The sequence below is a fragment of the Bos javanicus genome, chromosome 3 (genome assembly GCF_032452875.1).
Source record: "Bos javanicus breed banteng chromosome 3, ARS-OSU_banteng_1.0, whole genome shotgun sequence".
NCBI classification, from domain to species: Eukaryota; Metazoa; Chordata; class Mammalia; order Artiodactyla; family Bovidae; genus Bos; species Bos javanicus.
This window is the reverse complement of record NC_083870.1, coordinates 8964798-8983597: the sequence shown is the minus strand read 5'-3', so window position 1 is coordinate 8983597 and position 18800 is coordinate 8964798. Positions and strand designations below refer to the sequence as shown.

General features: G+C 40.6%; 1 pseudogene; it reads right to left on the bottom strand.

Annotated features, from left to right (window-relative positions):
- Window positions 1-117: 117 nt before the first annotated feature.
- LOC133245066 (nucleolin-like) lies at window positions 118-11569 on the bottom strand (annotated as a pseudogene).
- Window positions 11570-18800: the final 7231 nt, after the last annotated feature.

The following is an 18800-nucleotide window of genomic DNA, read 5'->3' as shown; positions in this document are numbered from 1 at the left end:
AAGCAGACCACAGGGCTGTATACTGTCTTGGAATGTCCTCAGAATGCTCTGTCATTGATCAGGTAGCACAGTAAAAACCCCAGAGTCCTTTCTTTCTAATGGAAGAAAGAGAGGAGACAGGGATAGAAGAAACTATTCAAACTTCATCTTCTTTCCTTGTGGCTATGGTTTCCTCCTCCTCCTCTGCCTCTTCGGAAGCCTCCTGGCCCTCCAAAGCCTCCCCGGCCTCTGCCACCAAATCCACCTTGGCCACCTCTGCCACCACCTCGGCCTCCAAAGCCACCTCTGCCTCCTCCTAGGCCACCAAAGCCACCTTCACCCTTAGGTTTGGCCCAGTCCAAAGTGACTTTGTTCCCATCGATTTCACCATCTTCCATGGCCTCCTTGGCAGCTTTGGCATCTTCCTTGCTATTGAAGTCTACAAAACCAAACCCTTTGGAGCATCCAGTCTCCCAGTCAGTGACTATCCTTGCTCGAATAGAGCCATCAAACAACTCCTTTAACGTCTCTTCTGTTTTTATCCTCAGAGAGACCTTTGACAAACAGTTTTGGATGGCTGGCTTCTTGCATTAGGTGATCCCATGGGTCCTTGCAACTCCAGTCTGATGGCTCTGCCCTCAATTTCCCTTTTATTACATGAATTTAAAGCTTCTTTAGCATCTTCAAATGAAGCAAATTCTATAAATGCATACCCTTTAGATTTGCCATTTTGGTTCTGGGGTACCTTGATATGAGTTGCCTTCTCAAATACTTCCTGAAGACTGTCTTCTGTTGCACTATAGGAGAGGTTGCTTAAAACCAGGGTTTTTGATTCACCACTGCAAGTGCTATTCTTTCCATCTATATGGTCTTGACTTTGACCTTTAAATATGTTCTATTTTATTTTTTAATATAAATTTATTTATTTTAATTGGAGACTAATTACTTTACAATATTGTATTGGTTTTGCCATACATCAACATGAATCCGCCTGGATCGTCCATCTATCTCTGTTCCTTGCTTTTCTCCCAAGGTTTTTTCTGTATCAGCTTCTGTCTTAAATTCAATATAAGCAATCCCTTTACTCTTTCCATCCTTGCTGACTAATCTGATCTCCACAGCATCTTCAAACACTTCTTTTAATTCATCCTGAGTAACTTTGTAAGGCAGATTTTTAGCCAAAAGTGTTCTTGCATCTCTATCTTTCTTACTGTTTCCCTTCGGTTTTTCTAGTTTAATTTCATTGCCAAAGGCTTTTAAACCACTGAGTTCCAAGGCTTTTTCCAGGTCTTCAGCAGATTCAAAATCCACATAGCCAAACTTTCTAGACACACCAATTCTGACATCGACAACAGCAAGATCATTTTTAGCAAAAAGGTCACTGATACCTGTTTTCAATGCAGGAGCAGATTTATTGAAGTTCAGGTTTCCAACAAAGAGATTGGAAGACGTAGTTGGTTCTGTGTTTCTTGGCTTCAGGAGCTGCTTTTTGTTTGGCCATTTCCTTCTTTCGTTTTCCAGGTGCTTCTTTGACAGGCTCTTCTTCCTCTTCCTCCTCCTCCTCCTCTTCCTCCTCTTCATCATCCTCCTCTTCATTATCGTCATCCTCTTCCTCCTCTTCTTCCTCCTTCTCCTCCTTTTCTTCCTCATCATCCTCCTCCTCTTCATCATCGTCCTCCTCATCATCAGCATCATCGTCATCTTCTTCTTCATCTTCAGCAGCGCTCTTGGCCTTCACAGGAACAGCTCTCTTCGAGTCATCTTCGTCTTCCTCCTCCTCCTCCTCCTCATCGTCATCCTCGTCATCCTCATCATCTGTGGCAGGAGCAGCACCAAAAACAGCAGCTGCCTTCCTCATGGCTGGCTTATCCTCCTCTTCATCATCTTCCTCTTCCTCTTCACTGTCATCTTCATGTTCTACATCACTGTCTTCTTTCTTGGCATTCTTGCCATTCTTTGTTCCCTTGCCTGGGGAAGCTGCTCCCTTCTTACCAGAGGTGCTACCAATGCTTTGTCTGGGGTGACCCCCTTTTTGCCAGGTGTTACCACTGCTTTGGAAGGTGTAACTGTCTTCTTGGCTGGTGTAGCTGCTGCCTTTTTTGCCAGAGGTGACAGCTGCTTTCTTTGCTGGTGTGGCAACTGCAACCTTTTTTGGGGGGGAAACCATCATCTTCTTTGCAGGAGTTGTGGTAGCCTTCTTGCCTTTTTTCTGAGGGATAACAACCTCTTCTCTACTCCTCTCATCATCTTCATCTTCTGACATTTCCTCATCTTCACTATCTTCTTATATCTCCTTTGGGGGAGGAGCCATTTTCTTGGAGTCACCTTGATTTTTACCAGCCTTTGCTTTGGATAAAAAGGCTACTCTCTTCTTGCTACATTCTTTAAGCACACGCGTTTTAAAAATTACACCTCCAGCCAGAATTGAACCTTGCTTCACCAAACTGTTTCTCAATGCGGACTACAAGTGGACCACTGTTCAGTTCAGTTAAGTCGCTCAGTCGTGTCCGACTCTTTGTGATCCCATAAATCACAGCATGCCAGGCCTCCCTGTCCAGCACCAACTCCCGGAGTTCACTCAGACTCACATCCATCAAGTCAGTGATGCCATCCAGCCATCTCATCCTCTGTCGTCCCCTTCTCCTCCTACCCCCAATCCCTCCCAGCATCAGAGTCTTTTCCAATGAGTCAACTCTTCACATGAGGTGGCCAAAGTACTGGAGTTTCAGCTTTAGCATCATTCCTTCCAAAGAAATCCCAGGGCTGATCTCCTTCAGAATGGACTGGTTGGATCTCCTTGCAGTCCAAAGGACTCTCAAGAGTCTTCTCCAACACCACAGTCCAAAAGCATCAATTCTTCGGTACTCAGCCTTCTTCACAGTCCAACTCTCACATCCATACATGACCACTGGAAAAACCATAGCCTTGACTAGATGAACCTTTGTTGTCAAAGTAATGTCTCTGCTTTTGAATACGCTATCTAGGTTGGTCATAACTTTCCTTCCAAGGAGTAAGCGTCTTTTAAGTTCATGGCTGCAGTCACCATCTGTAGTGATTTTGGAGCCCAGAAAAATAAAGTCTGACACTGTTTCCACTGTTTCCCCATCTATTTCCCATGAAGTGATGGGACCAGATGCCACGATCTTCGTTTTCTGAATGTTGAGCTTTAAGCCAACTTTTTCACTCTCCACTTTCACTTTCATCAAGAGGCTTTTGAGTTCCTCTTCACTTTCTGCCATAAGGGTGGTGTCATCTGCATATCCGAGGTTATTGATATTTCTCCCGGCAATCTTGATAGCATATTCAAAATAAAGACATTACTTTGCCAACAAAGGTCCGTCTAATCAAGGCTATGGTTTTTCCTGTGGTCATGTATGGATGGGAGAGTTGGACTGTGAAGAAGGCTGAGTACTGAAGAATTGATGCTTTTGAGCTGTGGTGTTGGAGAAGACTCTTGAGAGTCCTTTGGACTGCAAGGAGATCCAACCAGTCCATTCTGAAGGAGATCAGCCCTGGGATTTCTTTGGAAGGAATGATGCTAAAGCTGAAACTCCAGTACTTTGGCCACCTCATGTGAAGAGTTGACTCATTGGAAAAGACTCTGATGCTGGGAAGGATTGGGGGTAGGAGAAGGGGATGACAGAGGATGAGATGGCTGGATGGCATCACTGAGTTGATGGATGTGAGTCTGAGTGAACTCCAGGAGTTGGTGATGGACAGGGAGGCCTGGCGTCCTGCGATTCATGGGGTCACAAAGAGTCGGACATGACTGAGCAACTTAACTGAACTGAACTGAATGTTAAAATGTCATCAAGAGGATACTCATGCATGCCCAGTTGGAGAACCAGAGATCTTAATCAGTCTTAACTGTCTCAATCTCCAACTGAACAGCTGACTCCAAGTTCCTAAAAAACAATTAGGGCAAACATTTTATTTAGGCTGCATGATGCTTGAAGGACATGGAAGTTTTTGTAAAAACAATTAAAGCAAGTTTGATCAGAAGACAAGTTACAGTTTAATAGACCTAACTGATGACTAACCTCCTTAACTGATGATTAATTTTCAGCTTAAAATACTCTGCTGGACACAGTTGCACATCTTAAGGTGGCTTGCTCTCAGTCCCATCACTGTGATGGACAAAATATCAAAATTTTAAATAAATGCATGTCTTGCCAAGGCAGATTGTAGACCAAAGGAAGAGGAAAGATTAGTAATACTGATTTTGTCTTTAGTTAAAATGTTGATACTTTATTCTCTGAGCTGGGCTGTTCTCTCTCCTTCAGTCGAAAGTCAGGTGGGTCTTTAGGCAAGAGTGTGACTCCATTATTCTAACTGGAAAAAATACTACCTTACAGTATTCCCTAGACTGAGATGACAACCTCTCAGGGTGTTTGCCTGACTCCACTGGAGAAAATGTGTCATTGAGATTCCACTAGCATTTTACACCCACCTAAACCTCTCAACAAGTGAGTCTTCTTAGACTCCCCTCTCTCCCCACGCTTCCTCACCCAACAATCCCTCACTAAGGGCCAGTTACTTCCACATAAATTTTGTCTCATTGGGTCCTCATATGACTTCTATGAGGCAAGCTATTCTGGGGTATTCAGTTTGCAGATGTTGAAACTGAAACCAAACTAGGAGACCTGCTAAAGTTCCACACTTCAGAGTGCAACTAAGGCTAGAAAAAAAGCAAAGCCCTCTCCACCACCTATTAGCCACTGCCGAGGAAGATGTGGTTCAAAGCTTGAGAAGGGTGAATCCCCCTCTTCCCAGCTTTAGATGGAGGAAATGACATAGCTTTGGAGACAGGCAGGCCTGGGGTTGAGAGCACTTAGTAGCAGAGCAACTCTCACCAAAGACTTGGGTTCCATGAGCCTCTAGCTTCTTATCTCTAAAACCCTTACAGGGCTTCCAATGGCGGGGATTATATGAAACAAGCTCTTGGTCTGTAGTCAGATTCATATATGGTACTGATGCTTAGCAAAGACAATAGTACTTAAAAAAAAAATGGTTAATTTCCCAAAAGTCAACTCAGGATAAGATAACAGAAGCATTAAAGTGAATGCTCAGCCCTTAAAAGAGAGATGTCTATTGTAGGAGAGAAAAAAATTCCTCTTTTTATCTTTTAGGTTTATTGGCTGGGATAATTAGATCAATGGAAGACAGAGTTACAAGACAAAAACAAATTTAATTTTATATGTACAGGAGACCCATAGGAATATGAGACTCAAAGGCAGTCAGGCAATTAAGGCTTATATACCATCCTAAGCTAATAAAAGAAATGGGGAGCTAGGACTTCATAGGGGTAGAAGACAGCTCACATGAAGATGAGAAGAGCAAATACTTGGTTAACAGATATTTGCCTGCTATACAGATAAGTGTCTCAGATGAAAAAGCTGTCTCTGGTAATAACCCTCTTTCAGGTACAGACCACATTTCTAAATTATTTTAGGCAATTTTAAGGGGTGGTAAAAAGTTTTTCCTGGATGGCTGAAACTTAGTTGACTTCAACACAAAATAATTCACCTGCCAAAGTGGCACATTCTAAGGTGGCCTATTCTAGTCCTGTTTACTGGCATTAAAAAATGAACAGCTTAGGTGATACAAACAAACACTTCATCAAGTGTACAGTCTCCATTTGGAGAACTGCAAATTGGGCAGGAGACAGGACACTTTTATAGGATAAACAATAAAGAACAAGGAAACAGAAAATATCTGATTGGCTGGAGCCACATCATCAACCTTCTTTAGGCTGAGAAGACCCAAAGCTGGCTTGGCCTTTGGGGATTGGCTGACCAGATATACTGCATTTCTGATCAAGGGAAACATTTGGAGAGACACAAGTTATCTGAGTTTCACTTTGCTCACTTGACATCCTGGGCTGAAGCAGCTCCATCTTGAACCAAGAAATTTATTTTAACACTGACTTACAGCAAAAAGGAGCAGGAAGAGAGGGAGGAAATGGGAATTAATCTCTCCCCCGACCAAGTGTTAAAAGAACTTAAAAACAATGCTTCTTGAAGAAGTTGGATTGAGGGTTATCTCATCTCAAAAAGGAATGTAAGGCTTACCTACAGAAACGTGTTATTTTGCCATGTGTGATGGTGAAGTTCTGGAAAACACCTAAGAGTCTGACCACAAGGGAAAGATATATGAATGTTTACATTAGGAATTAAGGATTATAAACTAGAGAAAGAAGAACAACAACAAAAAAAAAACCCCAAAGTAAATAGAAGGAAAATAAATCATAAAGATCAGAGCAGAAATAAATAAAATATAGACTAAAACACAATAGAAAAAAAAATCAATGAAATTAAAAGATGGTTCTTTCAAATAATTTCACAATTCATATGGAATTATAAAAAACCTCAGATAGTCAAAGCAATCTTGAGAAAGAAGAATGGAACTGGAGGCATCAACCTGCCTGACTTCAGGCTATACTACAAAGCAACAGTCATCAAGACAGTATGGTACTGGCACAAAGACAGAAACATAGATAAATAGAACAAAATAGAAAGCCCAGAGATAAATCCATGCACCTATGGACACCTTATCTTTGACAAAGAAGGCAAGAATATACAATGAAGAAAAGACAATCTCTTTAATAAGTGGTGTTGGGAAAACTGGTCAACCACTTGTAAAAGAATGAAACTAGAACACTTTCTAACACCATACACAAAAATAAACTCAAAATGGATTAAAGATCTAACTGTAAAACCAGAAACTATAAAACTCTTAGAGGAAAACATAGGCCAAAAATTCTCTGACATAAATCACAGTAGGATCCTCTATGACCCACCTCCCAGAGTAATGGAAATAAAAGCAAAAATAAACAAATGGGACCTAATTAAACTTAAAAGCTTTTGTACAACAAAAGAAACTATAAGACAGGTTTAAAGACAGCCTTCAGAATGGGAGAAAATAATAGCAAACAAAGTAATTGACAAAGAATTACTCTCAAAAACATACAAGCAGCTCATGCAGCTCAATTCCAGAAAAATAAGTGACCCAGTCAAAAACTGGGCCAAAGAATTAAACAGACATTTCTCCAAAGAAGACATACAAATGGCTAACAAACACATGAAAAGATGCTCAACGTCACTCATTATCAGAGAAATGCAAATTATAACCACAATGAGGTACTATCTCATGCTGGTCAGAATGGCTGCTATCCAAAAGTCTACAAACAATAAATGCTGGAGAGGGTGTGGAGAAAAGGGAATCCTCTTACACTGTTGGTGGGAATGCGAACTAGTACAGCCACTATGGAGAACAGTGTGGACATTCCTTAAAAAACTGGAAATAGAACTGCCATATGACCCAGCAATCCCACTGCTGGGCACGCACACCAAGGAATCCAGAATTGAAAGAGACACGTGTACTCCAATGTTCATTGCAGCACTGTTTACAATAGCCAGGACATGGAAGCAACCTAGATGTCCATCAGCAGACAAATGGATAAGAAAGCTGTGGTACATATACACAATGGAATATTACTCAGCTATTAAAAAGAACGCATTTGAATCAGTTCTAATGAGGTGGATGAAACTGGAGCCTATTATATAGAGCAAAGTAAGTCATGAAGAAAAACACCAATACAGTATATTAACACATATATATAGAATTTAGAAAGATGGTAATGATGACCCTATATGTGAGACAAAAAAAGAGACACAGATGTAAAGAACAGACTTTTGACTCTGTGGGAGAAGGTGAGGGTGAGATGATTTGAGAGAATAGCATTGAAACCCGTATATTATCATATGTGAAATAGATCACCAGTCCAGGTTCGATGCATGAGACAGGGTGCTCAGGGCTGGTGCACGGGGATGACCCTGAGGGATGGGATGGGGAGGGAGGTGGGAGGAGGGTTCAGGATGGGGAACACATGTACATCCATGGATAATTCATGTGAATGTATGGCATAAACCACCACAATATTGTAATTAGCCTCCAATTAAAATTTTTAAAAAAAGAAAGAAAGAGGGAAAAAAAGCTGGTTCTTTGAAAAGATAAATGAAATTGATAACCTTTAGCCAGACTTACCAAGAAAAAAAGAGAAAGGGCCAAGATCAATAAAATCAGAACTGAAAAAGGGAGAAGTTACAAATGACACCACAGAAATATAAAGGATCATAAGAAACTAGTGTGAATAACCATATGACAGCAAAGTGACCAACCTAGAAAGAAATGGACAAGGAAAATCTCCCAAAACTGAACCAGGAAGTAGAAGATATGAACAGATCAATTTCTGTTGCTGCTGTTGTTGTTCGGTCACTCAGTGAACAGATAAATTACCAGTAATGAAATTGAATCAGTAATTTTTAAAACTTACAATAGAGAATTATGCACTATAAAACTAGAAAATGTTATAAAGGATAACCAACTTTACCACCCAAAATTACGCCTCTTGAGCATGATTACTTTGAGCTGATTTGCTGTATGTGTGTGTGTGTGTGTGTGTGTGTGTGTGTGTGTTGTTTGTTTTGGCCACACCACACAGCTTGTAGGATATTTGTTCCTTGATCAGGAATTGAACCCTGGCCCTTGGCAGTGAACGTCTAGCGTCCTAACCACTGGACCACCAGGGAATTTCCTTGAGCTGTTTATTTTTAAGAAACAGCAGACACAGGAGAAGCTCTGAAAACCAAGCAGACGTTATCCTTTTGTAAGGGACATTTATATTTATAAAGGAAATCTCCATGTGAAGGGTGTCTCCTCTTTGTACCAGGAAGAGGAGGGTGACTAAATCTCTAAAAACTCTTATCAATGGAAAAGGCGGTGATTTATTTTTTACAGTAAATCTCACTTCATTATTCATTATTGAACAAAAATAGCTGTCAGAAAGTCATGAAAAAACGTTGGTTAGCCAAAGATCTAAGCAAACACAATAAGTATATGACAATGAAGCTTCATTCACATCCAGCTGGTAAAACTAAGACGGAACCATGACAACATTAGTTTTTAGGACTACTCCCCAAACAGTGTAATGTTGTGACTTGGCTCTGGAAAGTTCCCCTGAACCACCAATGTACATCTCCATCTTACCACCCTCACGGATCCTTCAATCTTGGTTTCCCCAAAACAGCCTCCTCATTCTGACTCCAGAATCATGGAGAGAAAAGCAAGGAAGGATCAAGTTTAAACCAGAGCCTGGACTTCCCTGTGAATAGGGCCACCCACGGGCATGTGACAGACGAGCAGACAACAGTTTCAAATACCAGTAAACCTCTCTGTCCAATAAAATAACATGTTACTCATAGTTGATTCTTTAATTTTTTTAACTTTTCATTTGTAATAGAGTCCAGTACTGTTGCCTGGAAAATCCCATGGACAGAGGAGCCTGGTAGGCTGCAGTCCATGGGGTGGCTAAGAGTCGGACACGACTGAGCAACTTCACTTTCACTTTTCACTTTCATGCATTGAAGGAAATGGCAACCCACTCCAGTGTTCTTGCCTGGAGAATCCCAGGGACGGGGGAGCCTGGTGGGCTGCGGTCTGTGGGGTCGCACAGAGTCAGACACGACTGAAGCGACTTAGCAGCAGCAGCAGCATAGCCGATTAACACACGATGTTGTGATAGTTTCAGGTGAACAGGGAAGGGACACATTCAGGGAATGTATCCATTCTCCCCCAAACTCCCCTCCCATCCAGGCAAGAAGGCAGTGATCTGAAACTGCATAACAACCATGCATTACTGTGCTTTGCCCAAACCTCCCATGACTGCCCTTCACATTATCTTTTCTCTTTAGCTAGAGGTGGAGATGGAAGGGGCCATGTTGGGGGCAGGGGGTGTTACTTAGTTTTCCTAGGTATCTCACATGTATATAGAGGTATACTTGTTATTACACTTCTATTTTTCTCTTGTTAATCTTTGATTAAGGGGAGGGTCTCAGTCACAGAACCTAGAAAGAGAGAGAGTAGAAGATTGGGTTTCCTCCCTTACAACATCACAAGTATAAAAAGTAGAATGCAAATTTTAATATGTTGTATGATTACAATTGCATTTTAAAAGGCCGCCTATGCAAAAAAATTGTGTCAATGAAAAAATTAATCAATAGTTGACCTAAGAAATAGAAAATTTTATTCATGCCAACTGAGAATTATAACCCAGGAGATGCTCTTTAAGAAAGTTCTGAGGACTGTTCATCCCTTGTAGAAGTCAAACCACAGTTACATATGATTTTGAGATAAACGGTTATAGTCAAATGATGGCTTATTGACAGTTTACTCAATCCAGATCTATGCATACAAAGCAAGTAAGTGAGTCATAGGTCCTGACCCCTTAAAAGATTAAGAAGGAAGACTATCTCCTAAGGAGTTATGATGCTTTATAATATTAAAAAGAAGCGTTATTCCTTAGGAGGTCTGGTTTTGCAGATGCATAATACACAGTAAGGGGGAAGGAGAAGCCCCAAGTGGGCAAAGAAAAATTTTATGTTTAAGTAATTTTTTTTCTTGCCATAAAGTATGAATTTGTTTCATCAGAAAAAAACCATCAAAATATTAACAGTCTTTTGAGGGGAGGGGTGGTAGGTAGCATCATTTTCTTCTGCTTGTCTTCATTGTTCAAATGTTCTTTAATGAGAAGGCACATATTACATAATGGAGTGGAAGAAATTTTAAATAAACATTCAGTGAGGAAAAACAGAAGTGTTACCCACTGTGAGGGGCAAGGGAAAGTCTGAGACCCACCTACTGGGGATGAGATGGCGGAAGATGGAAAGTGCCTTCTCAGAAGGAGGATGGGTGGGAAGAAGCCCCTCCACACTCATCAGAGGAAAAGGTTATGAGAGGGCGGCTTGAGGTTGGAGGAGCTTCAGAAGGGGTGACGATTAGCAGGGGGAGAATAGTAACTGCATCCGTTCCCCCACACTCTCTCTCCTCTAAGCCAGTTCACGTGCTGAAACAGTTAGAATTACCCTCCCTACTTCTTCTTTTTCTTTCCCACCAGAGCTGAAATTGGGCCCAGGGATGCCAATAGATCTGGAATCCCAACATGCAAGATCTTTCCCAAGGCCAGATGCAGAAAGACACCTCACCTCAAGAGTTCAACCGGCAGGCAAAGGAAATCACCAGCTGATAAGGACAGGAAATCACCTTTTACATCAAGGTCCAACACTTGCAGCCCCCAAAGCTGTGTAGTTTAGGGCTTGTGAGCTGTAGATCACAGGTGCTCAAGTGGAAATAGAAATACAAGAAATGCATCTATACCATTTCAGGCAGATATTTATTCATTCACGCATGCCTTCATTATTTACTCATTCAGCAGGACTTATTGAGCATCACACAGTGCCAGGAACTGTGCTGAACACAAAATAAAGCAGTGAGCCCAAAGCAGAGGTCTCTGCCATCAGAGTGGTTATATTCTAATGTGAGAAGCTGTGATATTGTGATATAATAAAAAATATATGTTGTTCTCCCACTTCCTTATACACAGCTCCAAAAACCCTTGAAATCTTCAAAGTGATAGGCTGTGTGTGTGTGTGTGTGTGTGTGTAATAAGATGACTGATCTTATTATAATCATATGACTGAAGTTCCTGGATAGTCTCAGGACTTTAGCTAGTCACCAGGGTAACCAACCACATGGTTAGAGGGTTGGAATTTCAGGCCTATCATCCCCCAGTTCTCCTACCCACCCACCTCCAATCTCCAGGGATGGGAGAGGGGCTAGAGACAGAATTCTGTCACCAATGTTCAACAATTTAATCAATCATGCCTACATGATGAAGCCTCTATTTTTAAAAAAATTGCCAACCAAGAGGGTACAGAGAGCTTCCCGGCTAGTGAACACATGGAGGTTCTGGGAGGGTGGTGAGCCTGGAGAGGACATGGAAGCTTCACACTCTTTCTTACATACTTTGCTCTGTCCATCTCTTCCATTTGTTTGTTCCTGAAATGTATCTTTTATAATAAACCAGTGATGAAATAAAAATTCACATTTTAAGGCAAGACAAGAAGAAAACTAAGCATATACTTTTTCCTCTGTCCTTTGAACTTCTCATCCCCTCACAGTCCGCCCCCCACCTCTAGTGTGCATCCTGCTGCTGCATTATGTGTTAACCAGATCTAACCAATGGCTGAGATCAACCATAAAGATAAAATTTTCTCTTTCTGGGACCAGCCATATCACTCCTTAGAAGATAATATTCCTTTCTAAATCCTGTTACTGCTGCTGCTGCTAAGTCGCTTCAGTCGTGTCTGACTCTGTGTGACCCTCTAGACGGCAGCCCACCAGGCTCGGCCACCCCTGGGATTCTCCAGGCAATAACACTGGAGTGGGTTGCCATTTCCTTCCCCAATGCATGAGAGTGAAAAGTCAAAGTGTAAGGAGTCACAATAATTCACTACTGAAGGCAATGGCACCCCACTCCAGTACTCTTGCCTGGAAAATCCCATGGACAGAGGTGCCTGGTAGGCTGCAGTCCATGGGGTTGCTAAGAGTCGGACACGACTGAGCGACTTCACTTTCACTTTTCACTTTCATGCATTGGAGAAGGAAATGGCAACCCACTCCAGTGTTCTTGCCTGGAGAATCCCAGGGACGGGGGAACCTGGTGGGCTGCCGTCTATGGGGTCGCAGAGAATCGGACACGACTGAAGCGACTTAGCAGCAGCAGCAGCACCTTGTCTATGCAGATGTCTTTGGAGATGCATCCATCTTATGCGTATAGATTATCAGTTCAGTTCAGTCGCTCAGTCGTGTCCGACTCTTTGTGACCCCATGAATCGCAGCACGCCAGGCCTCCCTGTCCATCACCATCTCCCGGAGTTCACTCAAACTCACGTCCATCGAGTCGGTCATGCCATCCAGCCATCTCATCCTCCGTCGTCCCCTTCTCCTGCCCCCAATCCCTCCCAGCATCAGAGTCTTTTCCAATGAGTCAACTCTTCACATCAGGTGGCCAAAGTACTGGAGTTTCAGCTTTAGCATCATTCTTTCCAAAGAACAGCCTCCTTTGATCTCCTTTATTTTTTTTTTAATTTTATTATTATTATTTTTTTACTTTACAATATTGTATTGGTTTTGCAATACATCAACATGCATCCTTTAGAATGGACTGGTTGGATCTCCTTGCAGTCCAAGGGACTCTCAAGAGTCTTCTCCAACACCACAGTTCAAAAGCATAAATTCTTCAGCACTCAGCTTTCTTTATGGGCCAATGGTCATATCCATACATGACTACTAGAAAAACCATAGCCTTGACTAGACAGACTTTTGTTGGCAAAGTAATGTCTCTGCTTTTTAATATGCAGTCATAACTTTCTTCCAAGGAGTAAGTGTCTTTTAATTTCATGGCTGTGGTCACCATCTGCAGTGATTTTGGAGCCCCCAAAAATAAAGTCAGCCACTGTTTCCCCTGTTTACCCATCTATTTGCCAGTGATGAGACCGGATGGCATGATCTTAGTTCTCTGAATGTTGAACTTTAAGCCAATTTTTTGGTGTGGGGGAAAAAAGGCCACACATTTGGTGTCAGGTGTATTGGTTGTCCATAAAAGGAAATAGAGAAGTTTCCCTTTCACTGGTGCAACAGAGAGAGAAAACGGACTTCACTTTTTAGAGGCCAACAATCAAATTATTCCTCAAATAACATTGTAGCAGTGATGACTACTATGAAAGAAAGGTGCATGGTACTATGACAACCTTATAAAGGGGGATTTTGCAAGGGTCTAGGAAGGCTTCTCCATTGCAGTGAGGATTCAGTTGAGATCTCAATGGTAAGAGAGACACAATCACAATAAAATCAAATCCCATACCTGTTCTATATTTGACCCACAAACTCAGAACAATTATACCACAGAGGTTCTCCCACTGTTATGAAGATTCTGAGCCCCAAGAAAGGCCAGCAATGGGAGTAGTAGTCCATAGGGAATCTGACTTTGAAGACCAGCAAGATTTATTGCAAGACTTCTACAAGGGAGGGGAAAAAAGAGACCCTTGGAGGGCACACACAAAATCTTGTGCACACTGAGACCCAGGGGAAAAGAGCAGTGACTCCATAGAAGACTGAACCAACCTGCATACTAGTATTGGAAGGTACCCTGCAGAGGCATGGGGTGGCAGGGACTCACCATGGGGACAAGGGCACTAGCAGTAACACAATAATAGTGGGAGACTTTATATTTTTATTAATTTTATTTTATTTAACTTTACAACATTGTATTGGTTTTGCAATATATCAAAATGAATCTGCCACAGGTATACATGTGTTCCCCATCCTGAACCCTCCTCCCTCCTCCCTCCCCATAACATCCCTCTGGGTCGTCCCAGTGCACCAGCCCCAAGCATCCAGTATCGTGCATCGAACCTGGACTGGGGACTTGTTTCATATATGATATTATACATGTTTCAATGCCATTCTCCCAAATCATCCCACCCTCTCCCTCTCCCACAGAGTCCAAAAGACTGTTCTATACATCAGTGTCTCTTTTGCTGTCTCGTACACAGGGTTATTGTTACCATCTTTCTAAATTCCATATATATGCGTTAGTATACTGTATTGGTGTTTTTCTTTCTGGCTTACTTCACTCTGTGTAATAGTCTTCAGTTTCATCCATCTCATTAGAACTGATTCATATGTATTCTTTTTAATGGCTGAGTAATACTCCATTGTGTATATGACCACTGCTTTCTATTTTTTTTTATATTTCAAGTTTTGTTTTGTTTTGTTTTTTTGTTTTTATTTTTTTTATTTTATTTTTAAACTTTATAATATTGTATTAGTTTTGCCAAATATCGAAATGAATCCGCCACAGGTATATATGTGTCCCTCATCCTGAACCTTCCTCCCTCCTCCTTCCCCATACCCTCCCTCTGGGTCGTCCCAGTGCACCAGCCCCAAGCATCCAGTATCGTGCATCAAACCTGGACTGGCAACTCGTTTCATACATGATATTTTACATGTTTCAATGCCATTCTCCCAAATCTTCCCACCCTCTCCCTCTCCCACAGAGTCCATAAGACCGTTCTATACATCAGTGTCTCTTTTGCTGTCTCGTACACAGGGTTATTGTTACCATCTTTCTAAATTCCATATATATGCGTTAATATACTGTATTGCTGTTTTTCTTTCTGGCTTATTTCACTCTGTATAATAGGCTCCAGTTTCATCCACCTCGTTAGAACTGATTCAAATGTATTCTTTTTAATGGTTGAGTAATACTCCATTGTGTATATGTACCACAGCTTTCTTATCCATTCATCTGCTGATGGACATATAGGCTGCTTCCATGTCCTGGCTATTATAAACAACGTTGCGATGAACATTGGGGTACACATGTCTCTCTCAATTCTGGTTTCCTCAGTGTGTATGCCCAACAGTGGGATTGCTGGATCATAAGGCAGTTCTATTCCCAGTTTTTTAAGGAATCTCCACACTGTTCTCCATAGTGGCTGTACTAGTTTGCATTCCCACCAACAGTGTAAGAGGGTTCCCTTTTCTCCACACCCTCTCCAGCATTGATTGCTTATAGACTTTTGGATTGCAGCCATTCTGACTGGTGTGAAATGGTCCCTCATTGTGGTTTTGATTTGCATTTCTCTGATAATGAGTGATGTTGAGCATCTTTTCATGTGTTTGTTAGCCATCTGTATGTCTTCTTTGGAGAAATGTCTATTTAGTCCTTTGGCCCATTATTTGATTGGGTCATTTATTTTTCTGGAATTGAGTTGTAGGAGTTGCTTGTATATTTTTGAGATTAGTTGTTTGTCAGTTGCTTCATTTGCTATTATTTTCTCCCATTCTGAAGGCTGTCTTTTCACCTTGCTTATAGTTTCCTTTGATGTGCAGAAGCTTTTAAGTTTAATTAGGTCCCATTTGTTTATTTTTGCTTTTATTTCCAATATTCTGGGAGGTGGGTCATAGAGGATCCTGCTGTGATGTATGTCGGAGAGTGTTTTGCCTATGTTCTCCTCTAAGAGTTTTATAGTTTCTGGTTTTACAGTTAGATCTTTAATCCATTTTGAGTTTATTTTTGTGTATGGTGTTAGAAAGTGTTCTAGTTTCATTCTTTTACAAGTGGTTGACCAGTTTTCCCAGCACCACTTGTTAAAGAGATTGTCTTTAATCCATTGTATATTCTTGCCTTCTTTGTCAAAGATAAGGTGTCCATATGTGTGTGCATTTATCTCTGGGCTTTCTATGTTGTTCCATTGCTCTATATTTCTGTCTTTGTGCCAGCACCATACTGTCTTGATGACTGTGGCTTTGTAGTAGAGCCTGAAGTCAGGCAGGTTGATTCCTCCAGTTCCATTCTTCTTTCTCAAGATTGCTTTGGCTATTCGAGGTTTTTTGTAGTTCCATACAAATTGTGAAATTATTTGTTCTAGCTCTGTGAAGAATACCGTTGGTAGCTTGATAGGGATTGCATTGAATCTATAAATTGCTTTGGGTAGTATACTCATTTTCACTATATTGATTCTTTCAATCCATGAACATAGTTATATTTCTCCATCTATTAGTGTCCTCTTTGATTTCTTTCACCAGTGCTTTATAGTTTTCTATATATAGGTCTTTAGTTTCTTTAGGTAGATATATTCCTAAGTATTTTATTCTTTTCCTTGCAATGGTGAATTGAATTGTTCCCTTAATTTCTCTTTCTGTTTTCTCATTATTAGTGTATAGGAATGCAAGGGATTTCTGTGTGTTGATTTTATATCCTGCAACTTTACTATATTCATTGATTAGCTCTAGTAATTTTCTGGTGGAGTCTTTAGAGTTTTCTATGTAGACGATCATGTCATTTGCAAACAGTGAGAGTTTTACTTCTTCCTTTCCAGTTTGGATTCCTTTTATTTCTTTTTCTGCTCTGATTGCTGTGGCCAAAACTTCCAAAACTATGTTGAATAGTAATGGTGAAAGTTGGCACCCTTGTCTTGTTCCTGACTTTAGAGGAAATGCTTTCAATTTTTCACCATTGAGGATAATGCTTGCTGTGGGTTTGTCATATACAGCTTTTCTTATGTTGAGGTATGTTCCTTCTATTCCTGCTCTCTGGAGAGTTTTTATCATAAATGGATGTTAAATTTTGTCAAAGGCTTTCTCTGCATCTATTGAGATAATCATATGGTTTTTATTTTTCAATTTGTTAATGTGTTGTATTACATTGATTAATTTGCAGATATTGAAGAATCCTTGCATCCCTGGGATAAAGCCCACTTGGTCATGGTGTATGATCTTTTTAATGTGTTGTTGGATTCTGATTGCTAGATTTTGTTAAGAATTTTTGCGTCTATGTTCACCAGTGATATTGGCCTGTAGTTTTCTTTTTTTGTGGGATCTTTGTCAGGTTTTGGTATTAGGGTGATGGTGGCCTCATAGAATGAGTTTGGAAGTTTACCTTCCTCTGCAATTTTCTGGAAGAGTTTGAGTAGGATAGGTGTCAGCTCTTCTCTAAATTTTTCATAGAATTCAGCTCTGAAGCCTTCTGGACCTGGGCTTTTGTTTGCTGGAAGATTTCTGATTACAGTTTCAATTTCCATGCCTGTGATGGGTCTGTTAAGATTTTCTATTTCTTCCTGGTCCAGTTTTGGAAAGTTGTACTTTTCTAAGAATTTGTCCATTTCTTCCACGCTGTCCATTTTATTGCATATAATTGCTGATAGTAGTCTCTTATGATCCTTTGTATTTCTGTGTTGTCTGTTGTGATCTCTCCATTTTCATTTCTAATTTTATTGATTTGACTTTTCTCCCTTTGTTTCTTGATGAGTCTGGCTAATGGTTTGTCCATTTTATTTATCCTTTCAAAGAACCAGCTTTTGGCTTTGTTGATTTTTGCTATGGTCTCTTTTGTTTCTTTTGCATTTATTTCTGCCCTAATTTTTAAGATTTCTTTCCTTCTGCTAACCCTGGGGTTCTTCATTTCTTCCTTTTCTAGTTGCTTTAGGTGTAGAGTTAGATTATTTATTTGACTTTTTTCTTGTTTCTTGAAGTATGCCTGTATTGCTATGAACTTTCCCCTTAGGACTGCTTTTACAGTGTCCCACAGGTTTTGGGTTGTTGTGTTTTCATTTTCATTCGTTTCTATGGAAATTTTGATTTCTTTTTTTATTTCTTCTGTGATTTGTTGGTTATTCAACAGCGTGTTGTTCAGCCTCCATATGTTGGAATTTTTAATAGTTTTTCTCCTGTAATTGAGACCTAATCTTACTGCATTGTGGGCAGAAAAGATGCTTGGAATGATTTCAATTTTTCTGAATTTACCAAGGCTAGATTTATGGCCCAGGATATGATCTATCCTGGAGAAGGTTCCGTGTGTGCTTGAGGAAAAAGTGAAATTCATTGTTTTGGGATGAAATGTCCTATAGATATCAATTAAGTTTAACTGGTCTATTGTATCATTTAAAGTTTGTATTTCCTTGTTAATTTTCTGTTTAGTTGATCTATCCATAGGTGTGAGTGGGGTATTAAAGTCTCCCACTATTATTGTGTTATTGTTAATTTCTCCTTTCATACTTGTTAGCATTTGTCTTACATATTGCGGTGCTCCTATGTTGGGTGCATATATATTTATAATTGTTATATCTTCTTCTTGGATTGATCCTTTGATCATTATGTAATGACCTTCTTTGTCTCTTTTCACAGCCTTTGTTTTAAAGTCTATTCTATCTGATATGAGTATTGCTACTCCTGCTTTCTTTTGGTCCCTATTTGCATGGAAAATCTTTTTCCAGCCCTTCACTTTCAGTCTGTATGTGTCCCCTGTTTTGAGGTGGGTCTCTTGTAGACAATATATGTAGGGGTCTTGTTTTTGTATCCATTCAGCCAGTCTTTGTCTTTTGGTTGGGGCATTCAACCCATTTACGTTTAAGGTAATT